Here is a 17,641-nt window from a genome sequence, read left to right on the forward strand (position 1 = left end):
GCTGGGCTGCAGATGTTGGCTTTGCTCTTAATGCCATGTATTGTTATAGTGACGATCCATGGAGAAAATTTCCATGGTGCTAAAGATGTGGCAGCTGCTAGCATTGCAATGGGAGGAGGTCAGACACTTTGAATATGCTGCATGCTGCTAGCAGATCATCAGTTTCACATGCCACTATCTGCACTTGGGGATTTTTGAAAAAGACGTGGCACTACAAGTACATGTACAAAAAAACAAGTATTTGTAGCGCCATGTCTTCCAAAAAAGCGAAACCAACTAGCCCGAACATGAAGCTGGTCCTGTGGGAGTAGCACTTGTAAGGAGAGACATTTACTCTCCACCAGAGTACCCACTGTTGAAGTGATTTTGGGAAGGCCAAGGCAGGTTCTGAAAGCCTTAGCTTGAAACCCTTGCAGCAGCTTTATGTTAGCTTGCGCGATACCCTGTGCGGGCCTTCACAAAGCTCTACATAAGAGCCATAGTAATGATTCAGCAGGCATACGTAAAAACCAGATTTATGCGTTAAGGGACAAGGAGGGCAATGTTATTAGCAATATAGCTCAAATAGTTAAAGCAGCCAAAGAGTTCTACACAAATCTATACAGTAGACAATGAAATCAGAACATTAATGAGAGACAGTTGCGAACAGCAATGCATCATCCCGTCATTAACGAAAGAGGAAGGAAAGAAACCCTTAGGAGCAATGCAAAGGGGAAAAGGAGCTAGTGAGGATCAGGTAACAGCAGATCTGATGAAGGACGGAGGGGGGATTATGCTAGAAAAACTAGCCACCCTGTATATGCAATGCCTTATGACGTCGACCGTACCAGAAGCTTAGAAGAACGCTAGCGTTATCGTAATTCATAAGAGAGAGACGGCAAGGACTTGAAAAATTACAACCTGACTAGCTTACTGTCCGCTGCCTACAAGGTATTTACTAAGATAATTGCTAATAGTCAGGGCAACCTTAGACTTCAATCAACCAAATGATCAGGCAGGCTTTCGTAAAGGATATTTCACAAGAGATCATATTCACACTATCAATCAGGTGATAGTGAAAGGAGCAAAATATAACCAACCCTTATATATAGCCTTTACTGATTACGAGAAAGCATTTGGCTTAGCGTAAACCTCGGCAGTCATGCAGGCATTGCAGAATCAGGGTGTAGAAGTCTTTGTGAAAATACTGGAAGATGTCTATAGCAATAGCACAGCTACCATAGTCCTCCATAAAGTCAGCAATAAAATTCTAATAAGGAAGGCCGTCGGGCAGGGAGACACAATCTCCCGAGCGCTATTCACCGCCTGCCTGTTTACAGGAGGTATTCCAAGGCCTGAATTGGGAACAGTTGGGGTAAGAGTTAATGGAAAGTACCTAAATAATCTGCGATTCGCTGATGAAATTGCCTTGCTGAGTCACTCAGAAGATGAATTGCAAAGCATGATCAAAGGGTTAGACAAGCAGAGCAGAATGGTGGTCTAAAACTTAACATGCAGAAAATCAAAGTAACGTTCAAGAGAACAGCAGTTCACAACTGGTAGTGAGGTTCTGGAAGTGGTAAAGGAATATCTACTTAGGGCAGGTGGTGACAGCTGATCCGGATCATGAGAAGGAAATAACTAGAAGGATAAGAATGGGGTGCAGCACATATGGGAGGTTCCCTCAGATCATTAACACCTCTTTTTGGGCTAGTTGGTGCATACTTGATTTAGAGAAAACCTAGCGCAAAAACATGCAACCACAAAGACAGAACAGACGAGACACAAGCGCTAACTCACAACTGGCTTTTTATTGAAGCAGGATGCAGTTTATATACGGTGAAGCTTCAAGGGGAGAGAAGGGTGACAAGGAGGAGAAGGTGAACAAAGGGAAGATCGCTTCGCAAAAAACAGGCAGGCAGCCAAAAAATCATACAAGAAAAAGAAAAGGTTGCATGATAACTGAATCTAAAAATTGATACTCTGAATCAAAAAGATATAAAGAAGGGGTACTGATGCACCTACTGCCATATTTCTTGATGTAGAAAGCCTCCAGACTAACACGCGCCGTCTTATCTGTGCTCTTGCCAAGACTGCATCTGCTTCAATAAAAAGCCAGTTGTGAGTTAGCGCTTGTGTCTCGTCTGTTCTGTCTTTGTGCCTCAGATCATGAACGGCAGTTTAACAATTTCCCTCAAGGCAAAAGTATACAACAGCTGTATCTTACCGGTACTCACCTAAGGGGCAGAAACGTGGAGGCTAACAAAAAGAGTTCAGCTTAAGTTAAGGACAACACAGCGAGCCATGGAAAGAAAAATGATAGGTGTAACGCTAAGAGACCAGAAGCGGGCAGAGTGGATGAGCGAACAAGCATGGGTTAATGACATCCTAGTCGAAATCAAGAGGAAGAAATGGGCTTGGGCAGGGCATGTAATGCGAAGGCAAGATAACTGCTGGTCTTTAAGGGTAATGGAGTGGATTCCAAGAGAAAGTGTAGCAGGGGGCGGCAGAACGTCAGCTGGGTGGATGAGATTAAGAAGTTTGCGAGCATACGGTGCGTGCAGCTGCCAAAGGACAGGGTTAATTGAAGAGACATGGGAGAGGTGGGCATCGTCAGGCTGATGTTGATGATGAATGGTTCAGTGGCGCATCCATTTCTGGTGGTCAAGAGCATGCCGAAGATGGAGGCAAACAAGTAGAGTGGTCTTGATCTGTTGGACGTGGCGACCACGGGAGAGACTTGTTGAAGGTCACCCCTAGACATTTCTAATTTGTAGCATAAGGCATTCGGGTGCCATCAATTAACTTTCAGCACATAGCGCGAAAGGTTGCGTCTGGTAAATGCAATTGCCGCACAATTTTTGGAACATAACGAGACCTCGCTTTTTCAAGAATATCGTATTTTCTGGACTACAGTTTGGGAGCTATGCATGTTTAAAAGCTGAAATTTCACGTGGTCTATATATACCACGTGTTGCGCAGTTATCTGTGGGTTGTAAAAAATTCTGCGCAAACTACTGGCCTATTGGGGCTCAAATGCCAACCACAAGGTGGTAGCTTATAGTAGTATGCCTTTTTTGATACTTAATTTAACATCGGAACTTGCCTGGATTGTCTGGAATTAGCGGAAAACTGCAGTTGGCTGCAGCAGAATTTTCATCGCGGTGAGAGGAGCAGCCCACCTGACAGGCTGCACCACCTGGCGAGCTGTGAGGCAACCAGTGTCCCTGGTCAGAGCTGGGATGAGTTTCAAGAGTTCCCCAGATGGCACAAAGTCGGTTCCTCCGCCCACCGCAATGAAAATTCTGCTTTTGCTGACTGCAGTTTTTCTCTGGCTGCAGGCAATCTAGGCAAGTTCTGGTGTTAAATTATTTATTGAAAAATTCAGACTACCATAAGCTGCCTTGTGGTAAGCAGTTGGGCCGAAATGAGCCAGTAGTTCGCGCAGAATTTTTTTTACAACCCGGACATATAAATGAGGAACATGCGGTATGTGCATGATTTAATTTTTTAAGATCATTTGTCAGAGACGAAGAAGCATTGGATGGCTTTCAAAGTAAAAAAAAAAACATGGCCTGACTGTGCCTGTAAAATTTTCCTATGCTAGATCACACAGCGAAAACAGCTTCGATATGCAAGTGAATGCTGCTTGTGGTGGCTGCTTTTTAACAGAGCTTGGATTTGTGAGCACATGTGCAAAACCTTGAAGAATAATGCCATGGGTGGTGCAGTCCTTCTTGAAGAATGGTAGTGATATGGCTCATAGAGCAACAGCCCTGACAGCACCATTCAAGCTCATTGTAGTTGAGCCTGTGCAAGCACTTAAGTCAAACCGAGCTGCGGAGAAAGAATTTCACATCGATGAAAAAAGTGCCGGGGGCTGCTTCCGTGGGATGAAGAAAGTATGGAGGTGGAGGGCACTAAGCTTCGCCAAACCTTGAAGAAAAGCTGGCAGCGTGGGTAGGACAGCCGCAGGAAGTGGGGAATGCAGCATCGACTGAAAATAAGACTGGAATAGGACTGATTGCTCGTACTATGGCTTCTGAAGAAGGTACCCGGAATTCAAGAGTAGTGTGTCGTGGTGCACCAGGTTTATGAGATCGTCTGTGCATTCAGCAGTGCACAATTGTGGGTCCAAACTGAACCAGGCACTGCAAGACTAGACTGGAAGACCAGGACCGATTGTATACTACTTGTGAACAATCTAAAAAAACTTATTTTCAGCCAAAAGTTGTCTCTGCGAAATATATGCACTAGGGTTGGAGTGTCTAAGAAAAAACATTACTATTTTAAGTTGAAATTTGCCCATGCAGACTGTAAACTGGGTGCAGACAATGGCTTAGAAAATATGGTACTTCAATTATATACACGGCAAAATTACTTTTGAAAAGCAATTAAATTACATTAATAATTACTTTCCTAGAAATCTCTTGAAAATAACTTCACTATATTGCCAATAACTGCTCTCAAATAGTAATGACATTACATTAAAATTTTTTCCCAAAAAGTAATGAAAATTACATTTAAATTAATTTTTAGTTTCAACACTTAAAAAGTTGTGCATGGGTCATAGTTCCTACAAAATTTTCATATTTGTTTTCACCGCCACTGAGCTTCAAAATGGGCACCGGAAATTTTGCCCCTCTTTCAATAAAGGTAACCCTAATGCATTGAATTGCCGCTTTACTGATGTAGCTGAGGTAAACTTAACTGCAAAATTTAATTGGTCGCATCACTATCGATTTAGAAGTGAATTGTTCAATTTGCAGTATGGTCCCACCCTCTTGATTTCGAAGAATTTGTTGTACACGTAAACAGCGGGAGTGCATCGACCGCCTGTTGACGGTCATCGTCCTGGAAATGCACCGCGGTGCAGACAAGCTGCCACAATTCTGCTGTTAAGTTGACTTGTTCTGGAAGTACATTGGCGGAAAAAAATAGCATGTCGTGGTGCCGCTGTCGTCTATATTACCCTTGAGTTAAAAATATGGCTTCATAACCAGGCACAGAAACTAGTTTTCCCTAGAACTCACAACTAAGTTTGTTAGATATCATTTGCAACTTGTCAGTGTTGCGACGTGACAATATATATTCATCAGTCTAGAGGGAACTACTCGCTCAAGCACTCGCAGTGTGTCTGTAGGAAGGGGCAATACAGCATGTCATGACCATGGAACTCTCCCGATGGCCCTGCAGCGTGTCTGTATGTGCAACCGTACGCAGTGCTGGAAGAAGCGTAGGAGCCCTATTAAGTAGACTCATCACCAAGGCGGTGCCGATGCGTGCACGCGCATCTCTTCTCCTCCACGTGCGACGCTTCGCTGAAGTGCTGGCTATTCCTGGACACGTGTTTTTCTTGCTTTCTAGATGCTCAACCCCGCAAACACGAGGCCAGAGCATGGCTGATACAAGGAGGAGCAAGAACTCATTAGTCAGCAGAAGTAATTTTGCTAGTAATTAATTAGTTTTGCATGAAATTACTGCTCCAAAGTAACTCATTACATTACTATATTACCAGCCCATAAAAGCAGTGAATTACATTACAGATTACCGAGCAAAGGAATTTAATTACTGCCATGTCCACTTCAATTGAGCCTTTTGCACTATGTGAATATGCATGTATACACAGTGTGCACTTATTGAGACTGGTGCATCACACATATATGTAATCAGCATATAAGGGAGATTTCAGCAGAGGGTGGCTATGAGGGACGCCATAGTGGGGGCTTCGGATCATTTTGACCACTTAGGGTTCTTTAGTGTGCACTGACTGTGCACACTACACAGGCCCCTACAATTTCACCTCCATCGAAATACGTAACCACTGCGACTGGGATCAAACCCACATCTTTTGGGTTAGCAACAGAGCACCATAACCACTCAGCCACCGCGGCAGCTAGAGATTCTGTGTTTTCGACACCGAATACAATTCTTTGATGTGCAGCCTTCATGTCTTGATCAACACTTGGCATGCTCACATGCTTCGGCTTTTTATCACGCCTGTCAATGCTTCCTCTTCCTCCCCTCTTCAGCTCTTTCTCAGTCTTCATTGAAGAACCATGCAAGTAATTTGCCCTGATAGTTTCAGTTGCTAGAATTTCAATCTCCTTCACTAAAGAGCCTCACAGCTCAGGTGAAAATTTCTTACTGGGAGTCTCCTGGTTTCAGCAGCACTGCTTCTATAGCACATTCCCAGCATCTGCTGCAGTAGTTGCTGGAACTATCAGCTTGCACGATAGCACCAAAACATTAAATTTAATTCTGTTTGAAGAAATAATTTGTACAATCTCCTTTCATTTTCCAACCTATCTGAAAAATTAATGTTAAAGTAACTTCCTAAACGTTGAGCACACATAAAAAAGTCGGCGGGGAGAGTTGTGTGAGAAGGCGTAAGCCCGCCCGCTCAGTTTGTGAATGCAGTCGCTGTGCGCTGCGGTGTGATGTAAGCCACACAGCTGGAAATTGTACCTCCGCATCTCTCTACGTAGCTGTCGCACCCCTTCTGATCTGCGCACTAACTTCGTGAAGTCAGTCGCCGTGGTACCGTTGCCCGCTTTGCCTAAAGGGTACAACGCGATAGCTAGTCTGTTAATTGTGCAAAATTGGTCATTCTCTACTTAACATTCATAGATCTCTAGGAGTCCTCACACCACGCCTGGCACAGTGGCGCAGCGGATAAGCGGTGTACAACTGCCTGGGATGGCAAGTGTTGCCATCGGTGGAATTTGTGCGATCCAGGTTGTCCCGAGCAACCTTGCACGACCAAACATTAATTTAATCGCCACCTGCCAGGTTGCATGTGTTGTATCTTGCCAAAGATTATCAAGTGTGTTATCACATTATTACAGTGCGCCGCATATCCGATGTACGCAATTGGTGTGCACGTGTGCAATTGTATCGCTAACCAATGGCATGCCTCGGTTGCACCAAGGCTTCCTTTATAACGCAAAGCCCCTGAATCATTTGGCTGTTATATTCGTGTTGCTGTTCGAATAAATACTTGACTTCATGGCGTCTCTGGTCAACATGGCGACGAGGATGGGATCTTTCGGGCTGAGGCAATGACCGAGCCTGCAGAAACGACGACAACGCACGGCAAGCGAGGACATCAATGATGAGCACCACCCTGGGATCTCTGGCCAAGTTCTGCCCCGACTCTGGCAATATCGACGTCTATGTGGAAAGGTTCAACCTGTATGCAACCGTCAACGGAATAGACGCAAGTTAGAAGTTGCAAGTCTTCTTAACAATCCTGGGTGAAAAGGCTTACGTGACTCTGCATAGCCTGCTGCTGCCGAAGAAACCCACGGAAGTCAAGTACGAAGAAGCTACAGAAGCACTCCGAAAGCACTATGCTCCAAAACGGTCTGTGGTTACTGAGCGTTATCACTTCTACCAGCGGAAGCAAGAGCCGAACGAGAGCCTGCAACAGTTCATCGTCGAGCTGAAAAGACTGGCTGCAACGTGTTCATTCTGAAGTTTTTTGGAAGAAGCGCTCCGGGATTGACTGATTGCTGGAATCAGAAATGATTCGATTCAATGTCGTCTTCTTGCCCCGTCGGACGATGAAGTCACTTGGGAGCGAGTCTGCAAAATTGCCGCCTTGGAAGCTGCCCAGAAAGGCACCCGAGAAATGCTGCTAGAGGGGTCAACCGCTCGTCTTGCCAATGTTTACTGGCATCGGGAACACACCACTCCAGGAAAATGACATGCAGCGAAGGACAAGACCGCTAGCAACGAGCAGCGGGCCCCCCAAAACAGCGCATGGAAGCAACGTGGGAAAAGCAAGGCTTGCACCTGCCATAGATGCGGTAGACTGCACACGCCAGTGAGTTGCCCTTTTCTCAAAAGTATGTGCTTCAAATGCTCAAAGCCAGGTCATGTAGCGAAAATGTGCAAAACAAAGGTCGTGCACAAAGTTGAGGAGACAGTGTCTGCAACCGATTTGCTTGCAGTTTGTACAATGAATAAGGTTCATAGCTCTCCGCCTATTGTCCTCAATGTAAAAGTAAATGGCAAGCCGATTCCGATGGAATTGGACACAGGAGCCGCTGTTGACCATAATGTCTTAAAGAGACTTTGATGAAAGTTTTCCTAATCACCCATGTTTCAAAGATAACGTGCGTCTAGGTGTGTATAACGGCACTGCACTCAAAGTGAAAGGTGTTGCGAATGTCAGAGTCTCTAATCAGAACCGAAGCTGCAATCTGCCTCTGATAGTTGCAAAGCAAAAAAATGAAGCTCGCATGCCGATGCTTCTAGGTCGCGATTGGATAATGGCGCTTAAAGTTGACCTGCACAATGCTGTGCAGCAGTTGCAACATGGCGTGGATAACTTACAGGGTGGCAGGCAGATGGTAGCTGTGGAAGCCGACAAGAGGTTAAAACAACTGTACGGTGAAGTGTTTGAGCCAGGCTATGGTTCGATCAAAGGATTCACTGGTAGCATCCAAATGAAAAACGATGCGCAACCAATCTTTTGTAAGGCGACACCAGTTGCATATGCTTTGCGTGAACAAGTGGAGAATGGCGAGACCTTGAGAAAGCTGATGTGGTGTACAGGGTCAGGCACAGTGCTTGGGCTACACCACTTGTAACTGTGCCAAAGAAAGCAGGAAAAGAGATCAGGATATGTGGTGATTGCAGTCACTGTAAATCGGGGAATCGAACTTGACCGCTATCTACTGCCCCTACTGGAGGACATATTCGCATCACTGGTTGGCGGAACTGTGTTCACTTTATTGGATTTGTCCAAAGCTTACCTGCAGCTTAAGCTGGATGAGCAGGCACAGGAACTGCTCACGGTGAATATGCACATGGGACTTTTCAGGTTTCGGCGATTGCCGTACGGAGTGGCAAGCGCACCTGCAATGTTTCAGGCTATGATGGACCAGGCTTTACAAAGCATCCCTGGTCCTGCCTGTTACCTGGATGATGTGTTAATAGCCGGCAAAAACCTGACAGAGTGCTATCAGCATTCCGAGCAAGTGCTACAAGCTCTTAGTAAGCACGGCATTCGTGTAAACCTAGGCAAATGTAAATTTTTCAAGAAAGTATTTGTTACTTGGTACGCGATCTGGACAAAAACGGCATACACTCAGCAGCGGAAAAAGTGAAGGCAATTTGAGAAGCGCCAACACCAAGAAATGTGACTCAACTAAAGGCGTTTTTGGGCCTAGTAGACTACTACGCCAAATTTTTGCCTGATCTAGCAAATGTTCTAGAACCTCTCCACCAACTGTTGCGTAAGGGCAGCACATGGAAATGATCGAGCCAGTGTGACGCATGTCTCAATTGCTGTAAAAACTTGATCAGTGATGACATGGTCTTGGAACTGTACGATGTAATGAAGTAAATACATCTGACATGTGGCGATTCTGCTTATGGCTTAGGCGCAGTGCTATCTCACGTGGTTGAGGGCGTAGAGCGACCGATTGCGCTTGCATCGCGCAGGTGGAAAAAGAAGCCCTCGCAGTTGTTTTTGGAGTAAAAATATTTCATAAATATCTGTACGGGCGTAGTTTCAATGTGATCACTGATCACCAGTCACTCGCCATCATTTTTGAGGCAAAGCACCACACAAATGCAGTAGCTGCAGCTCGTGTGCATCGCTGAGGAGATTTTCTTGCAAACTCCAACTTTCACTATGTGCACAGAGCAGGAACAAAGATAGCCAATGCAGATGGATTGTCACGCCTTCCACTGGCAGAAACCGGTGATGAAGCAGAAGAAATTTATTTTTTGCCTCCGAATAACCTCCCCTTGACTGTGAAAGATTCAGTTCTGAGTGCTGTTCGTGAAATGGTATGGCACGGATGGCCACGTGCTGTAGACGCTCCTTATCAGCCTTTCTTCTTGAGGCGATTTGAACTTTCAGTAGATTGCGGTTGTTTGGTGTGGAACAACAGAGTTGTGATACCACAGTCACTTCAAAGGGAAGTCATGTGTTTGCTGCATGAGCAACACATTGGCATTACAAAGATGAAGGTACTAGCAAGGTCAATGGTTTGGTGGCCACAGTTAGACAACTGCATGGAACAAACTGTGAAGCAGTGTGAAATTTGTCAAAGCACAAAAGCTGTGGGGCCACTAGCACCACTTTCATCTTGGAAATGGTGTACAAACAGTTGGGAGAGGGTACATTTAGACTTCGCACAAAAAGAAAACAAGATGTTTCTTTTAGCTATCGATTCCTATTCCAAATGGTTAGAAATAAGAGTCATGACATCAACTACCGCGCAATGTACGATCGAAACAGTGCGCTCGTTCGCAAGTCACGGTCTACCGACAGAGGAAGTCACAGATAACGGGCCGCAATTTCGCGCAAAAGAGTTTCAGGAATTTTTGTTGGCAAACGGGGTTAAGCACATGCTTACTCCGTCATATCACCCTCAGTCGAATGGGTCGGCAGAACATGCTGTTCAAACAGTGAAACAGTCGCTGTTAAAGCAATTGCTCGAAGATCAGCGGAATAAAAGTTCCAGGTCACTGCAGCACAGAATCGACAATTTTCTGTTCGCTTATATAACAACGCCACATACATTCACCGGCCAAACACCACCTGCACTCTTTTTGAGGAGGAAGTTGTGCACAAGGTTATCGTTATTGAAACCAAATCTGCAAGATGCAATAAATGCCAAATTGGAGAGGAATGTCCGCAGTGCAAACAAGCGGAGGAGTTCACCTAGAGTATTTTCTGTTGGTGATGCAGTGTTTGAGCGTTTGGTACGTGGGGAACAGGTGAAGTGGCGTCCAGGCAAAGCCGTGGATGTGAAATCGGCAATGACTTACCTTGTGGTTGTGGGTGGACAGACACGGTTTGTGCATGTGGATCACTTGCGACATTCTTGTGTAAAGCCTACTGTTGTAAAAGAAAATGATGTCTCTTTACCACTTGCAAGCGACCTGCTCGAAAGTGAACCCACCTCAAACCGGCCAGTGTTGGATCGAAGTGATGGTTCTCCACTAGCAAGTGCAGCCCAAAGTGCATCAACGTCGAAACAAAGTGATGCCGGTTCACCTGTGCTACCTGGCACAGCGCTCGTCATAAGCGGAAGCCAGATCGTCTGATATATGACAGATTCTGATCTTGGAGGGGAAGTGTTGTATCGTGCCAAAGATTATCACGTGTGTTATCACACTGTTACAGTGCGCCGCGTATCTGATGTACGCGGTTGGTGTGCACATGTGCAATTGCACCGCTAACCAATGGCATGCCTCGGTTGAACCAAGGCTTCCTTTATAACGCGAAGCCCCTGAATCATTTGGCTGTTATGTTCATGTTGCTGTTCGAATAAATACTTGACTTCATGGCGTCTCTGGTCAACAGCATGAGGACATCATTTCTCTCTTTCTCTCTCTCACACACAAACACACACATGCACCGCACGCATGCACATGGGTTTTCGCTCAATGGGCTAAGTAAGGCTTACTCGCAACCTGCGGCAAAATGGTAAAGTCATCCTGCAGGATCACGCACATCTGCCCATAGTGGGAACATACATACAGCTTTAAACCCCATTCGAAAAGCACCTAGAACAACAACTTTCAAAGCGCTACAATACATGCGAGAGCCCCTGTGATGATGAATTTTTATGGCGCAAGGGCAGCTTTTGCCAAAGAGCACCACTGCACAAGGTAGTTTTCATTTCACAAGGTGGGGTCAAAGACCCATTTCCCAGGCATTTCACCCTAAGAAGCCGAGCACCAGGCAAGGCAAAGCTTGTACCCATTGTACAAGCAAATTGCACGTGGAACTCACATTCTGATACCATATGGGCTCATGCTTATAAATCCCCCATTATGGGAGTTCCACAGATGTTCATGATGAATGCATGTTAATAAGCAATGCTCTATTGTTAAATTTTAGCACTAAAATTGGTTTCTGAGGAAAGGAAATGGCCCGGTAATTGTCTCACATGTGGTACCCAATGTGGACACCCAAACAGCGCTATAAGGAAAGGGAAGAAGGTGAGAGTGAAAGAATAAAGAGAGAAAGAGGTGCCATAGTAGAGAACTCCGGAATAATTTCGACCGCCGGGGGATCTTAAAGTGCATTGACATCGCACAGCACACAGCTTTTGCGTTTCGATGGAGGTGAAGTGCAAAGAAGCCCGTGTGCTGCACTATTTATTCAATTTTAACACTCACAGTTGAAGACATTTAGCTGCAAGGTTCTGTTAGCTTATTACCGCACAAACAAAAAAATCTCTACAAACAGAACAGCTCAACATTCTTTGCTAGAACCAGTACAACCAACAAAAAGCAGCAGAAAACCAGTAAACACCCTACTGGAACCACCACAACTAGCAAAGAACCAGCAGGTATTCTGATGGTTGCTTGGTGGCATAAATCAGTGCAAACTGGCAGATTCCAATTAACAAATTTTCACCTGGAGAAGTGACGTAGTGTCCATGAAGCACTTTAAATGCATCCCTTTTGGGAAATTCGCTGCAAGCTGCATCACAACAGAGCCACCAAGTCCAGGGCGCTAATATTCAAAGCTAACATCTGTGCCCTAACAAAATTAGCAATCGTGGGCTAGGTCACCAGAGCTATGGCACCCAACTCTATCCAGCACTAGAATCATCCAACTTTCTCCTTTCAGATGCATGATTTCAAATGCCAGTAGTTAATAACGCCATTTCGTACTATACTTGCTAAAAAAAATAAAACATCGCACACCAAGGCAAGAAAGCGCCACTAAGATTTTTGGCATTAAAGCACCATGTCCCAAATTGTGGACACAAGACTTGAAAGCTCAATGCAGCACTTTTTTCCTCTAAGACTGAAAATTGCAACGCAGTGTCTATGTTAGCTTATTTTTACACTTAGCATGTCAAATTGCATCATTCATGATGCCAGCAGACATGAAACTAAAAATTATTTTCTCGTCCCATCAGAATGTGCAGATGACCATGTTCAGTTGTTTATGAACACATTTTGTTGCAGTTGTCAGAGCTGGAGCAAAGATCGGCAGGCAGGGTCTAAATGTTTAGGGTGTCGAATTCAAAGTTGGGAGCTCACCATGTGTCCAAGAATACAATTAGGTTCATACCGTGTCCATATTTGTGGAAGCAGTGCCTGAAGGGGATTTCATTCACTGTGGTGTTTCTTGTAATTATCAGTAGTGCAATTAAGAGTGGTGCACTAGACTGGAGGCTAGTGCAGCTGAGTATGCATGTCAAGCATGAATTCTTACCTAGAGCTGCAAGCACATCTCATTGTACTGGCTCAGGAGTGCGCGGCCTTCCCAAAGTATGTCGCCACAAAAACACAAGTAGGTAAGATTTTTATCTTACCAGTTTGCCTAAGGCAAGCAGGTAATTAGCTTGCAAAAAGCTGATGCTTCTGCAGGCACAGAAATTTCTGTCAAAGGGTACACTTAAGCCAAGGCATGCAAGCCTAGAAGTAGCCATTTAGTCACACAAATTTCCAAACATATGCACTTGAAGGTAAGATAAAATAGGCAAGAAACATAGGACTTCAGCCAGGGATGCCGGGCCCACGCTGTTGGCGCAAAATTGCATATGACTGTACACGGATGTTGCTGAACTTGTTGTTAGCGGGAGATGTAGAGATGAACCCCGGGCCTCTTGATAGTGTTGACGCTATCTCATCTCCTGACCTGGTCAAGATGTTACAGGATCTACAGTGCGGGCAGTCAACCATACTCGGCGAGCTTAAATCAATTAACGAAAAGCTATCTGACCACGACAAAACGTTCGAGGACCTGAGTAACAGGCTAGGAAAAATTGAGTCCGAGTTTACGTCGCTTACAGCCTTGAAGTCCGACCTGAGCGCAGTTCAATCGGCAACAAATCAGTGCTTGGCTCAGGTATCTGCTCTGACTGCCCGCGTTGTGGATACTGAAAATAGGTCTCGTCGCGACAACTTAGTGTTTTTTGGTTTGACGGACAGCCCAAGCGAATCCTGGTCTGAATCCGAAAAGTTGATCATTGACCACTGTCATCAGTTTCTTGATGTCGACATTCAGCCACGAGATATTGCACGTGCCCATAGACTGGGTACTTACACACAAGGAAAAAAGCGGCCGATCATCGTTAAGTTTGAGCGCTACAAAGACAAAGACCTTGTGCTATCTTTGCGCAAAAATTTTAAGGGAACCGTTTACAGCGTCAGTGAAGACTTCTCGCCTGAAACTCGTCTTGCGCGGAAAAAGCTTTTTCAGTTTGCGAAGGAACGTAACCTTAAAATCAACTTAAGAAATGACAAGCTTATCGCAAACAACAAAACATACATTTATGATCACGCCGGCCAAAACGTCGAAAAATCCTAGCGCGAAGTGCAAGTTCAACGCGAAATCGCCAATGTCAATTATTCCCCGGTGCAATTCTTGTACACTAATATCCGCAGTGTTATACCGAAACGTGATGAAATTTGCAGCCTCATTTCTTCTTCTTCTTCGAGTGACTTAGTACTACTTACAGAAACTTGGCTAAATCCATCAATAACTGATCACGAAATATTGCCTTCACTCCCTCACTTTGATATCTTTCGCAAAGATAGACCCGGCAATGCGCGCGGTGGCGGTGTTCTAATCGCCGCAAACCGATCGCTGCGCTGCACGCTCGTTAATATCTCGTCCCCTTTAGAAATAATCTGGATATGTTGCAATGCTACCTTTCCGCGCTTCCTAATTGGTGTTTGCTATCGACCCCCAACTACAGACGTCTCTTTCTTACCTTTATTTTACGAATCATTGCAAGCTATAACAACCATGTATCATAATACCCCATCGTTCTTTTTGGTGACTTCAATTATCCCTCGATAAACTGGACTAACCCTGCTTCCCCCTTGTCTAAGTGCAACAACGAATGTGAATTCATGAACACGTGCCTGACTTTCGGTCTATCACAGCTGGTCACAGAACCTACACGCATTACAGACCACTCCTCTAATATCCTGGACCTCATTTTAACAACCCACGCCGATATTTTTTCTTCTCTTATCTTTCTCCCGTCCCCGAGCGATCACGCTGTAATCTGTGGCTCTTTCCACTGCAGTTCACTCAAAAGCAAAAAAAAAAAACAAGAAAAACTGACTTTTTATGGTAAAGGTGATTATGCAGGTATGAATACAGAGTTGGCATCTTTTTGCGACACGTTCGCGGCCAATTATAAAGAGCGTCCTGTTGATACTAACTGGCAACTTTTTAAAACCGAAATGCTCCGTCTAATCGCAAAGTACATCCCCACTACCACAATAACAGAGCGTGCACAGTCGCCATGGTTCAATTCTGTACTAAACCTGTTGAATAACAAGAAAAAAAAAGGCTCTTTCGCATTGCAAAGCATTCAAACAACGACGCTGCATGGGATAAGTATTTTCGCGCCGCCAGCGAGTACAAAAAATCTTTATATACCGCCAAACACAACTTTTCCAACAACACTCTGCCCTCTATGCTGCGTAACGACCCAAAACAGTTCTGGAAAACAATCAATCCTTCAGTTTCAACCAGTATTTCTTTGTTCCATAACGACGGCTACAATGTTCCTGAACACGAAGTTGCTGGTGTACTAAACGATGCATTTTGCGCTGTCTTCACCAATGAGACACTTGTGCACCTCCCTTCACCCCCGAATTATGCTCATCCTCAAATGTATCCCATAACTTTCGACCCGTTCGGTATCTCTAATGTAATCGACAAACTAAAAAATTCATCCGCCGTGGGAACAGATGGCATTAATGCCAAAGTGCTTAAAAATACTAAAGTAGTCAGTAGTTTTGTTTTGTCACTCATATTTCAGCAATCGCTAACTAGTGGTGCCATTCCTGCTGACTGGAGGATTGGGAAGGTCGTTCCTGTCTTCAAAAAAGGTAACCGTTCATGCCCCACCAACTACAGACCAATATCTATCACAAGTGTTTGTTCAAAAATCATGGAGCATGTTATTTATTCCCAGGTTGCATCTTTCCTTTCATCGGTCAACTTTTTTCACCTCAATCAGCATGGCTTCCGTCAAGGTCACTATTGTGAATCACAGCTTGCTCTTTTCCTTCATGACATTCACACCAACCTTGACCTTAATACACCCACTGACGCATTTTTTTTAGATTTCGAGAAAGCATTCGACAAAGTATCGCATCGTCACCTGCTACTCAAACTGTCATGCCTTAATTTAGACTCGTGTGCTCACCTGGATCAGCAGTTTTCTAACCAATCGTCTCCAGTTTGTTGTCGCCAACTCCCATTCATCCGCTCTCTCCCATGTCCGGTCGGGTGTTCCTCAAGGTACTGTTTTAGGCCCCCTTCTTTTCCTAATTTATATTAATGACCTGCCAAATAACATGTCATCGAACATACGCCTGTTTGCCGACGATTGTGTGATTTACCGCTCCATAAATAACCAATCAGATGTTGCCGTTCTACAGAACGACCTCGTTAAAGTGCAAGAGTGGTGCGATACCTGGCTCATGAAACTAAATGTCAATAAAACCTTTTTAGTCTCTTTTCACCGCCGACGTAACTACTCACCTCCCAACTAACTCCTTTACGGTTGTCCCATAACTCAAACCGACAATATTAAGTACCTAGGTGTCCATATCTCCAGTGACCTATCCTGGCACAGTCATGTTACTAATATAGCTAACTCAGCCAATCGCGTCCTTGGCTACTTACGGCGTAACTTTTTCTTAGCACCCCCTTCCGTCAAACTAATTGCCTATATATCACTTGTCCGACCTAAACTAGAGTACGCCAGTTCTATATTCGATCCTCACCAAACCAACCTGTCGAATTTACTGGAATCTATTCAAAATCGCGCTTCGCGATTTATTCTTTCAGAGTACTCATATCGCGCTAGTGTAACTGGACTAAAATCTCGACTTGAACTTCGTACCCTAGCATCCCGTTGTCAACTAGCTCGCCTTTCTCTTTATCATACATTTTTTCACAGCTTGCCACCGAACAACGCACTCATCCGCCCAGCCCATCGTTTATCCCGTCACAGCCATCTCAAAGCAGTCTACCCCCAGCGCGCCCATACCACAACGTTCCAAAAATCATTTTTCCTCCGTACTGCCCTGGACTGGAACGACCTTCCCGGCCATATCGCTTCCCTTGAAGATCTTCAACAATTCAAGACTGCCATCGAAAATCATTTTTTTTTGTCATAACTGCCGTACTCCCCGCCCACCCCTCATGTAATACCCATTAAATGGGGCCTTTGAGGACTTAATAAATGAAATGAAAGGAAAAGTAGATTTTCAGTGGGGGGGGGGGGGGGGCTCGAACAAGTTTCTTCTTACTTTTTTTATGTACCTAGCTCGAGAGAGAACATTTAACTGCGTGAAAAAAATTGTTTTCCTTATGCAGTGTTTCTTTTATCGCTAGATGGTGCATATTATACAAACATTAACAAGAAAGAAATTGGAAAATAAATTTTAGTGCGCGCATATATGCCTAACAGAGGTTAGGCAGTAAATGCAAGGAAACGGGCTTTGCTTCCGTGACGGCAGAAGTGGGCTACCTCATGTAGGGACTCTGCTCATACTAAACTTTCTTAGAATTTTCTGCTGAACAAGTTAGACTGACCCCGCACCGCCGCGTCAACTTCCTCCCTTCACCCCTCCGTACCCCTAGCCCGATCAATGAACAGCCGAACAGATCACCAGCCACTTCGCGACGACAAAGACCGGC

General features: G+C 44.8%; 1 protein-coding gene and 1 pseudogene across 12 annotated transcripts in view; one reads left to right on the forward strand and one right to left on the reverse strand.

Annotated features, from left to right (window-relative positions):
- The window catches only part of LOC144115527 (uncharacterized), a 339,252-nt gene that overhangs the window by 266,720 nt on the left and 54,891 nt on the right, over window positions 1-17,641 (reverse strand). The gene's annotated exons all lie outside the window — the stretch shown is intronic.
- On the forward strand, window positions 6,539-11,333 carry LOC144099437 (uncharacterized; annotated as a pseudogene).

This window comes from Amblyomma americanum, chromosome 1 (assembly GCF_052857255.1).
Source record: "Amblyomma americanum isolate KBUSLIRL-KWMA chromosome 1, ASM5285725v1, whole genome shotgun sequence".
Classification (NCBI taxonomy): Eukaryota; Metazoa; Arthropoda; class Arachnida; order Ixodida; family Ixodidae; genus Amblyomma; species Amblyomma americanum.